Raw genomic sequence first — 10,396 nt, 5'->3', positions numbered from 1 at the left:
CATTGCTATCTCCCATAGTCTCTTATACTAATTATTTTCCACCCCCAAATATTTCGCCTTCTGTTTCTATGTTATCTATAAACCTAGGTTTCATACACAAGAGAAAACATGATATTTGTCTTTCCGGGTATGGATGGCCTCCAATTCTATGCATTTTTTCTGGATAATAATGTAATTTTTTAAATTAATTAATTTTATTTTATATAACAAAGTTCAATTAAATGAAAACAAACATTTATACACAATATTTGGGAATTTGGGCATTGTTCTTTCCAAACTACTTCCTGCTGGTAAGGGGCACTGTCATGGGGGATTCGAAGAAGATTCAGAAATCCTGGCTGTAGTCTGTAAGGCTGCTTTGTCCAGCTGTTTTGAATGTAGGATCACCTTGTACTCTGTTTCAGGGGGTCTGGCGTGATCAAACCACATTAGTATGGAAGGAATCCACATCTTTTCATTTTCTGTGGAAACAAAAATAGAAATCCTTTTCCCCAGTAACTTGTCCTTCAACTTAAATTTTGGAGTCAAAGCATTTTTTTTTTAATTTAATTTATTATTTTACATGTCGATCTCAGTTCCCTCTCCCTTCCTCCCTTCCTCCCTCCCTCCATCCCTCCCTCCTTTCTTCCCTCCCTTTTACCCTCTCTGCCCTCTCACATGCTCTCTAACCACCCTCCCCTCCCAACCCCCCACCCCAATTCCATATGTAGGGGAATGCCATCCAGTTGGGGTCATGTACGTCTGAAAGTTCATGTGAAGTAGGGACTAGGGCTTCTCTTCTGTCTCTAGATTAAGGCAGTTATCCCTCCATGGGGAATATGTTCGCAAAGTCCTTTTGTGCACCAGGGATACATCCTGGCTCCACTGTCTGAGGTCTCTTAGACTGCTCAGTGCTTCTGGCTGAGACCCATATTCAGGGGGGCCTGAGTCAGTCCCATGCTGGCTTCCCAGCTATCAGTCTAGTGGCCGTTAGCTCCTCCTTGTTTAGGTAAGCTGTCTGTGTTTCTGCTGCATGGTCTTGTCCTCTCCATCTGCATCTGGGTTCTAGTTCGACTCAGTGTTTATGTATGGGTGTTTGATCCTGTTTTCAACAGGCATTAGTTGAGGGCTCCATGGAGAAGTTAGTTGTTGATCTCACTCTCCGGGAAGGGCATTTATGATAGCCTTTCCACGGAAGCTCAAATTGTTAGTTGGGAGCAGTCTTATAGTTCTCTAGACCTTTTTTTGTGTTCAATTTTATCTTCAAACCAATATTGGCTCCCTCTTTTATGTTATCTCTCTCTGTCTCTGTCTCTCTCTCTCTTTCCTATCTTCTATTCTTAACCAGGCTCAATCTTCCTGGTCGCACATGTTTTCCTTTCCTCCCCCTCATTTTCTCCTACTTCTCTCTCCATTCGCTGCCCCCCCCTCTTAACCTGAGCTCTGGGGAACTTGTCCCTTCCCAGTTCTGTGAGGGATTTTATATGAATCTCTTAGAATACACCTTGTATCCTAGTTCCTCTGGTGATGTGAATTATAGGCTGGTGATCCTTTGCTCTAGGTCTAAAATCCATATATGAGTGAGTACATACTGTGTTCCTCTTTTTGTGACTGGGTTACCTCATTCAGGATGGTTTCTTCAAGTGCCATCACTTGCCTGCGAATTTCAAAATACCATTATCTTTTTCTGCAGAGTAGTATTCCATTGTGTAGATGTGCCACATCTTCATTAACCATTCTTCAATTGAGGGGCATCTAGGTTGCTTCCAGGTTCTTGCTATTACAAATAATGCTGCTCTGAACATAGTTGAACAGATGTCTTTGTTGCATGGATGTAAATCCTTTGGGTATATGCCTAAGAGGGGGATTGCCGGGTCCTGTGGTAAACTAATTCCCATTTTCCTGAGGAACCGCCATACTGATCTCCAAAATGGCTGTACGAGTTTGCACTCCCACCAGCAGTGGAGGAGTGTTCTACTTTCTCCACATCCTCATGGTTCAATAAGATTCCAGTGTGTAGGTAGGCTTTTTTTCATCCATTCCCTTGTTGATTGTCACATTGTACTGATAGTACAAGTTTGGCTATTATGAGCAAAATAAACATGGCTAAGTGAGTGTCTTTGTGGTACACTGACCAGATTTCCATGGTAGTAGTTGGACCATATGGCAGTTTTAGTTCTATGAGAAATCTCCATAGTGATTTCCATAATAGCATCACTGATTTACATCTACACCAGCACTATATTAGGGTTCCTTTTCCCCCACAGACACAGCATGTATTTTCACTTATAATTTAATGATAATTATTCTGACAGTGGTATTTTTTTATTGGTATTTCCATCATGTTCATCGATTATTTTTCCCTGACTTTTCTCCAATATTTCACTCTTAGGAATCTCTATGATAGTTAAAGTCTTTGTGTAATAAACTGTCTCCAATCTTTTCCTATTTGAGTAAAAGAAAGAGGAATTCTCCTGTATAATTTCTTACAATTGTGCATGAAGCATTATTATCTGGAAATTAACAATTTAATTAAAAATAAGATATTTCAGCTCTTTTAGGTCAACAAGAGGTTATGTACTATTTTTTAGCACCACATTTGACAACTTTACTCCCAAGAACAAACTCTTGACAATTCAAACTTCATTGTCCTCGGCACATGAAGAAATAGAGATTTTGAATAACTCACTAGTCATTAAAAAAAAAATGAACTCATATCAAAAGTATTCACCACAAAGAAAATGCTATAACCAAATGGTGTCTTTAGTTAATTTGATGAAGCATTTGATAATGGAATGACACCTTTGCATAGAACTCTTCCAAATATACAAGGAGGAAGAGACCCTTCTACAGTGACCATCTTGGGCTGACATAGTAATATCTTTGCTTCCCATTATCTCAATATCAGATTCTCCCACTTTTCAGGGATTATGTTCATACATATATAGGTAATCGGAGGTCAGAAAAATTTTCTTCAAAAGAAAAATCATTCTAAGGAAAGCATAGAATTAAGCTGGATAATGAAGGCTAATATTCATATTTGCTAACTCACCTTCTTTTCTCAAGCCTAGACTTCTGGAAAACGTCTTGAGCCAGAAGATCAAAAGAGTTCTTCAGTCCTGTCTTCAACATTTCTTTAAGCCACAGGCTTCACCATCTAGGAATCTGTGTTTTAAAAGTATTAGGAACCATAATATAACAGACCCACATCCCTAAAATAAATTCTGCTTAGTCATTATTCATTATCCTTGTAGATATTTGAATACTATTGTACTTAGTTTTAAAGCATTTTGTACATTTAATTTTTTATTATGTTTATTATGTTTATTATGTTTATTATGTTTGTGCTTAAGTGATCTCCCATTTCATGCTGCCTAATATCAGAATTTTTTAAAGTCCTTTCAACCTCTCTTCATCTTATTTAAAGATATTTGTGAGCCATAAACATCTCCAAAATATTCTGTTTTCTGCAATACAAAGCCAGGGAAGAAAATTTGCTGGAGCCTGGTGAAGCCTAGATGAATTTAGCCGTAGAAATAGACCCAGATCCACCAACATCTAGAAGCAGAGATATAGAAAGCATCAGATGACTGCCTGGGTGTCAGGTATCACTTATCAGTCAGACCTGCAGAATGAGAAAAAGAAAACATAGAGTTAAAATTAAAGGTCAGAACTTCAAATTATTAAATACAATCCTCATATTACCACAAGGAAAGTAGCTATAAAAAGAACAAAAGAAAATGAAAGGGAATTAAAATATTTCAATAAAAATCAACTAAACAAATTAAGATAAACAATACAGGAAATAAGGAATAATGGTCTGTATGGCAATAAAAGCATAATACCAAAAGAAGTACTTCCAACAGCAATAACTACTTAAAATGAATGAAACCTGGCAATAAGAAGAAAGTAACTGGTACATTGGGTAAAACCATGTAATTCTACAATGCTGTAAGAAATATCACTCTATATTCAAAGATACAAATAGAATAAAAGTGAAAAGATGTGGAAAAACATGCATGTAAACAGGAACCAGAAGTTCTATTGATATCAGATGAAAGAGTCCTGTTTAAGAAAAATGGTTACAAGAGAAAGAAGAACATTGTACAAGTTTAAAGTATTCAACATAGCAAGGAGATAAAACCTTAAACATCCACACACTAAATGATGGTGCACAAAGTGGGAAGGAAAAATAGCAGACTTGAAAGGAGAAGTGAACAGTTCTATAATAGTAGCCAGAGACCAAAACGCCTGACTCTCCATAACAGAACAACTATACACCAGCATGAAAAAATACTCAAGTTGAATACACAATGAACCAAGCAGTTTAAAAAAACATGTGTGAACACTCCATTCAAAACAACTGCACACATGCTCAAGTTTCATGTGGAACATTTGCTTAAGCTACTAAATATGGAGCCTATAACAATAAATAAAGAAACAATAAACAAAGAAAGACAGCATACAAAAAAAATCTTTGATCACCAGGATAAGTAAGAAATAAATAACTAAAAAATTAAGGTTCACAAAGTTGTGAAAATTAAATGACATGCTCTTAAACAAGCAAAGGATCAAAGAGCAATCGAAGGAAAAGTAGAGAATAAAGATAAAACAAAACAACATGACACAGTAGCTGTTACAGAACACAGTGAGCAGAGTACAGGCAGAGAAACTTATTACTATAAGATTTACATTAACTGTAAGAAAGATATCAAAACAACAATCTCATTTTATGACTTGAGCTAGGATAAAAGAAAACAAATCCAAATTAAACCGAAAACTAAGCATAGAAAAAGAATAATAAAGAGAAGAGATAAATTAAAGAAAATGGAAACACAATAGAGAAAAGCAATAAAACAAAAAACTGGTTTCTTGGAAAGATTTTCAAAATTAGGAAAGTATCAGCTATATGGAAGAATAAAAGAGAGACAAGAGACTGACATCAAAAATGAAAATGAGAACATTACTACAATTCTACATAAATGCAAAAGATTAATTTAAAAAAATCACTATGGATATTTGTAAGCTGATGAATCAGACATTATAGAAGGAAGAAACAGACCCATGGGAGTGTAAAATCTAGTAAGACTAAGTCATGAAGAATAGAATTTACAGCTAGCAAGAAATGTGAACAAATACTCAAAAGCCTCCAATCAGTGACCACTGACACCCCTGGTGACTTCTACCAAACATTTAAAAAAATAAGGTCACCTTTATCACCTCCAAACACTTTGAAAAGAATACTTCCTGGTTCATTCTATGAGGCTAATCTCACCCTGAAACCAACCCAGACAAAGCCAGAATAACATATGAATCAATATATTAGTATTTCAGTTGACATTGATGCACAAACCAACAAGATACTGGAGAACTACTATCAACAATCATTACCACGTTTAATGTTTTTCTTAAAAAGGAAAAATAGTGTTAGTGCAATGTTATCAGGAATCTAAAAATAATACAACTGAGTAGAAAACAAGATGGAAATTTCTTCCAAAATTAAACACAGTATTAGCATATGACCACACCATTCCACATCTGTTTGTATGCGTAGAACTGAAGACAGTCCTGGGATTTTAGCATCCAAGTTTACAACAGCATTATTATAATTAAACCATCAAAGAAATACACATAAATATGCACACATTGAAACAATGCACATTCACACACCAACCGACACACTTGTACACATACTCATGTATGCAATATGCACATTCATACACACGGCCAAACATGAACTCATGCAAATAGACACAAGCATGTGCAAATAGATATGCACACATATACATATTTATACACAAAAATAACAACATACACATGAGCATGCACACATACACACAGACAAGAACACAGATGCACCCACCTACATAAGAGAATATATTTTCACACACACACACACACATATTCACATATAGACATACACATGTATAGACATATATATGCACATACAACATACAGACACACTTGCACACTTACAAAAAATATACACATATACTCATGCATGCACACACAAATATATGCACAATCACATGTGCCCACACTCATATACACATACACATGCATGTACATATTTATTAACCTATATGAGCATACATGAAAACACAGAGAATCACATAGAATACATAAAAAAGAACATGCATGCACACATACACACAAATATACAAACTCATACAATGCACACAGTTACATGTGCATACACACATGCCTACAAATAGACACATGTACATACACATATAGACATGTATACAAACATGTACAAATAAACACACAATACTCATATAACACACATAAATGTAGTGTTTGTCTTAGTTATGGTTTCTATTCTGTGGTAAAACATCATAACCCAAAAACAAGCAGGAGAGGAAAGAGTTTATTTGACTTACACTGCCACATCACTGTTCACCACTGAAGGGAATCAAGGCGAGAACTCAAACAGAGCAGGATCCTGCAGACAGGAGCTGATGCAGAGGCCATGGATGGATGCTACCTTCTGGTTTACTCCCCATGGCTTGCTCAGCCTGTTTCCTTATATAGAACCTGGACCACCAGCCCAGGGATGACATCACTCACCATGGGCTAAACTCTCCCTATTGATCACTAATTCAGATAATGCCTTATAGGCATGCCTGCTGGCCTAACAAACACCATCTTTTTTAAGGAGAATATATTTAAATGACTGTAGGGCAGGTAGGTCTGTATTTCATTAATTGATTGATTGAATATACAATAACATAAAAGTCTGTAAATCTGACTAAGCCAACCCTCCCATTTCTTGAATTAATTTTACATCCCTCACCCTCCTCTCCACACTCCCATCCTTTCCTCCCTCCCCCTCCTACCCTCTACCATTCCCCAATCTGCCCCTCCTCTGTAATCACCCAGAAAGGGCAGGCCTCCCGTGAACTTCAGCAAAGCATGGCATATCAAGCTGCCATAAGACCAAGCACCTTCCCCTGGGTAAGGCAATCTAGCATGGGGAACAGGTTCCCAAGAGCCAGTCAAAGAACCAGGGACAGTCCTGCTCCCACTGCCTGGAGACCCACATCAACCAAGCTACACAACTGCACATATATGCAGAGGGCTTAGGTCCATCCCAAGCAGGCTCCTGGTTGTTGGTTCAGACTCTGTGAGTTCCCATGAGTCAGGCTAGTGGTTTCTGTGGATATTCCTGCTATGTTTCTGACCCGCCTCCCTGTTTCCTACAACCCCTTCTCCCTCTCCTCAGCAGGACTCCTGAAACTCTAAAAGTCCGAAGAGCCCGGAGAGAAGGGAAGCATTTTCTTAACTGAAGTTCCCTCTTCGTAGATGACCCACATTTGTGTCAAGGTGACATAGGAACTAAGCAGAACACTTTCACACACACATGGAGGGACAGTCTTTTATGTGCAATGTGGATGAGCCCTGAGAACAAACATGATTCCATTAGACTAGTGAACATAAAAGCACAAGGAAGAAATTTGGGGGAGCAGGGCAGTGAGGAGGGGACTTTCTTTCATATTTCGAACTCCAGTTTCACAAGGTGAAAGGAGTCACAAGTGCATGGTGGGGCTATTGTCACACCATCCTGGAATTAGTGGATGCCTCAGAACTGGATAAAAACATTAAAGACACTCAATCTTATGCTGGAAATATGGATGGCAGGGGAGAGGCCATAAGCTAGGAAAGAGGTAGGCTAGCTATTTAGGATGAACTTCAAATGGACCAGACATCTTGGAACTCTCCATCTGACGAGAGTCTGGAATTTATGTTTTTGTAATTCTAAATATCTACAACTAAACCTCAAGAGTCATTGAACAGGAGTCCTGTTCACATTTGCAACAATAGCAGCCCACAGTCTTGCCATTTACTGGATAATGGCATATTTTCTTGCTCCTTAGATTGGCCATAGTTCTCGTCTGTGTAAGACACAGCAAGTATGTTCTGTAAACCCAAGAACCTCTGTCTGGGAAAGCAAATAGCAGCTAAATCAGGGGCTCTTTGGAAGCAATATGTAAATGATTTCAGTGAAGGGTCAATGGGGTCGGTGCTAAATGGACTTCACTTCTAGACATTGTGAAATGATCTGTGTGGGCTGAATTCCAGCATGAGAAGAAATGAGTTGGTTTTTTAAAAAGAGAAAAAAACACGATAATATAAACAAGTTAATAGCCAAAACACAAACAAAGTTAGCTGTTTTTTGTTACACAAGAGGTTTTGCTGAGGATTTGTGTTTTGTTTTTTAATTCCTGTCCACATAATAAACGCTGGCGTTTATTTTAAATGGTATGGAGAGAGGGTGAGTGTTAGTGAGGTAGTTGATATATGAAATCAACTGACTATAAGCTGTCTCAAATTGGCATCTTTTTTTTTTTATCGTACTTTTAGTTGACCTCCTTAAAGCATTTTGAACATCCAGCCTGAATGCTAACCTGTGAGTAGATGGATCTAATTTTGTGGGGGATACTGTGGGTCTTAGACAGGTGACTTATTGCCCCTTTGAACTCCCCCACTAATTTCCCTAACCACGGTTGTGAGCCCCATGTGCTTTCCTGAAGGACTTTCTCCATAGGATGATTTAAGCCTTTAGACACAAAAAGCCAAGAAAATTTGCAGAATGTGACTGCCAAAAATCAAGTGGAAAAAAGTATCAGTAAGAAAAATAGGATTTCACTTTGAAGTAAAACAATGGCTGTACTATCTCACCATGAGCTATCACAATTGCCTTTTCTCCTGGTCCTTCTGTATCCACTCTTAACTCCAGCTTCTGAACGTTACTTCGGCACATCATTCTGCAGTCCAACTCTGAAACTGTCACTCCTCAGCTCGCAAGCCATCAATGACTGTTCATTATCTGGAGAATAAAGCACAAATTGAACCTCAGTTCAACCTCCCATACTAGCGTCCCACAGCACCTTCTCTTGAATGTCCTTTGGTCCCATTCCCTTTCTGGGCCCTGAGGTCCAATCAGCCAGAATCATTCTTGTTTTATGTACCTAACATGGATTTCCCTGCTGCCTAGTTTTTGTTCTCTTATCCCCAACGCTTGAAGATGCTGTGGAGTTAAGCTCTCCCCTAGTTTACAAGTATCCTTCACATACCACCTGCTATAGTCTGAATGCATTCTGTTCATGTCATAGGTTAGAACATTAACCTTCAATGTGATTATCTGAGGTCACAATAGCCTTCAGAGAGGTAGCTATGGTTAAATGATGCTGTAAGAGTGAGCCGCTAATCCCACAGGGATTTGCATTTGAAATATAAGGAGGAGGCTCTGGAAATTCCTCTATGTGTGCAAAAGTACTCATAGGACACTGAAAGATGTTGGCTGGAGAAGCCACATGAGACACCAGCTTTCATGGACCTTGATCGTGGACTTGATGCTTCCAGCAGTATGGGAACAACTATTATCTAGCTTTTGCAGACAATTCCACTATCTTGTCAACAACTATTCCCTGATCACCCCGCGTTTCTTCTCTTCATTCTTAAGGCACTTGATTCATCTCCCTACATTAATATTTAATCTATATCTCTACTATAATACTTATAACTTCCCAGCATCATTTCCTATGAAGTTTGCCTCATTAAGACAAAGTTTCATCATCTAATGTAAAGTAGTTAGGGTGTTCATGACTTAACCCTGGTGTGTTGACTCCTCGCTTTGGGGATTCTGTCTTGTTCTATCTTTCAATTTGTTCAGTCTGGTACTTCCATTTAGAAGGTCAGCTGATTGTTAAATCTCACCAATAAAGCTCAAGTAATGAATGCTCCAGAAACAAGAGGGAGAAAGATAAAGGGAGGCAATAATGTTTGCCCTCTCCTTTTATGAAGCCTTATTAGAAATCCCAATCAATCAACCATCCAGGTTAAGAATTCAGTAACCACAGTATGATTGTGTGCAACATTTAACTCCAAGCCCCCTACTTAAATTATACATATATGTATATGTATATATATATGTGTGTATGTGTATGTGTGTGTGTATTTCACATATTTGTGTTCATTTTTGTCATTGCTAGAAGATGGAGCTACTTAGGAACATGTTCATTTCATTCATTGTGGTTTGTGGGGCATTCATTGTGACTTATGTGACCTGTATAGTGTGTTACACTGAGTTTTGTTCAAGTAGAACATTAGGGAAGAAAGATCTACTGTGGATTCATTAGTATTAATTTACTTAACTAACAATGCAGCTCATATAGATGCTATCCATTTCCTGTTGTGTGCTTAGATATATGAACACCCTAAATAAGATATGATGCAATATTGTCATTATAATAAAAATCTTATTTTTTAATGTTGAATTTTCTCAAAAGTAGAGTTTCCCTTCATTTCTTGTGAGAGTAAGGCAGAATATTTTTCTAAACTCTAAATACTCTGTGTGTGTGTGTGTGTGTGTGCGCGTGTGTGTGTGTGTGTGTGTGTGTGTGTACCAATGAAG

Source organism: Phodopus roborovskii, unplaced genomic scaffold (assembly GCF_943737965.1).
Source record: "Phodopus roborovskii unplaced genomic scaffold, PHOROB, whole genome shotgun sequence".
In the NCBI taxonomy this organism is placed as follows: domain Eukaryota; kingdom Metazoa; phylum Chordata; class Mammalia; order Rodentia; family Cricetidae; genus Phodopus; species Phodopus roborovskii.
This window is presented reverse-complemented; position numbering follows the sequence as displayed.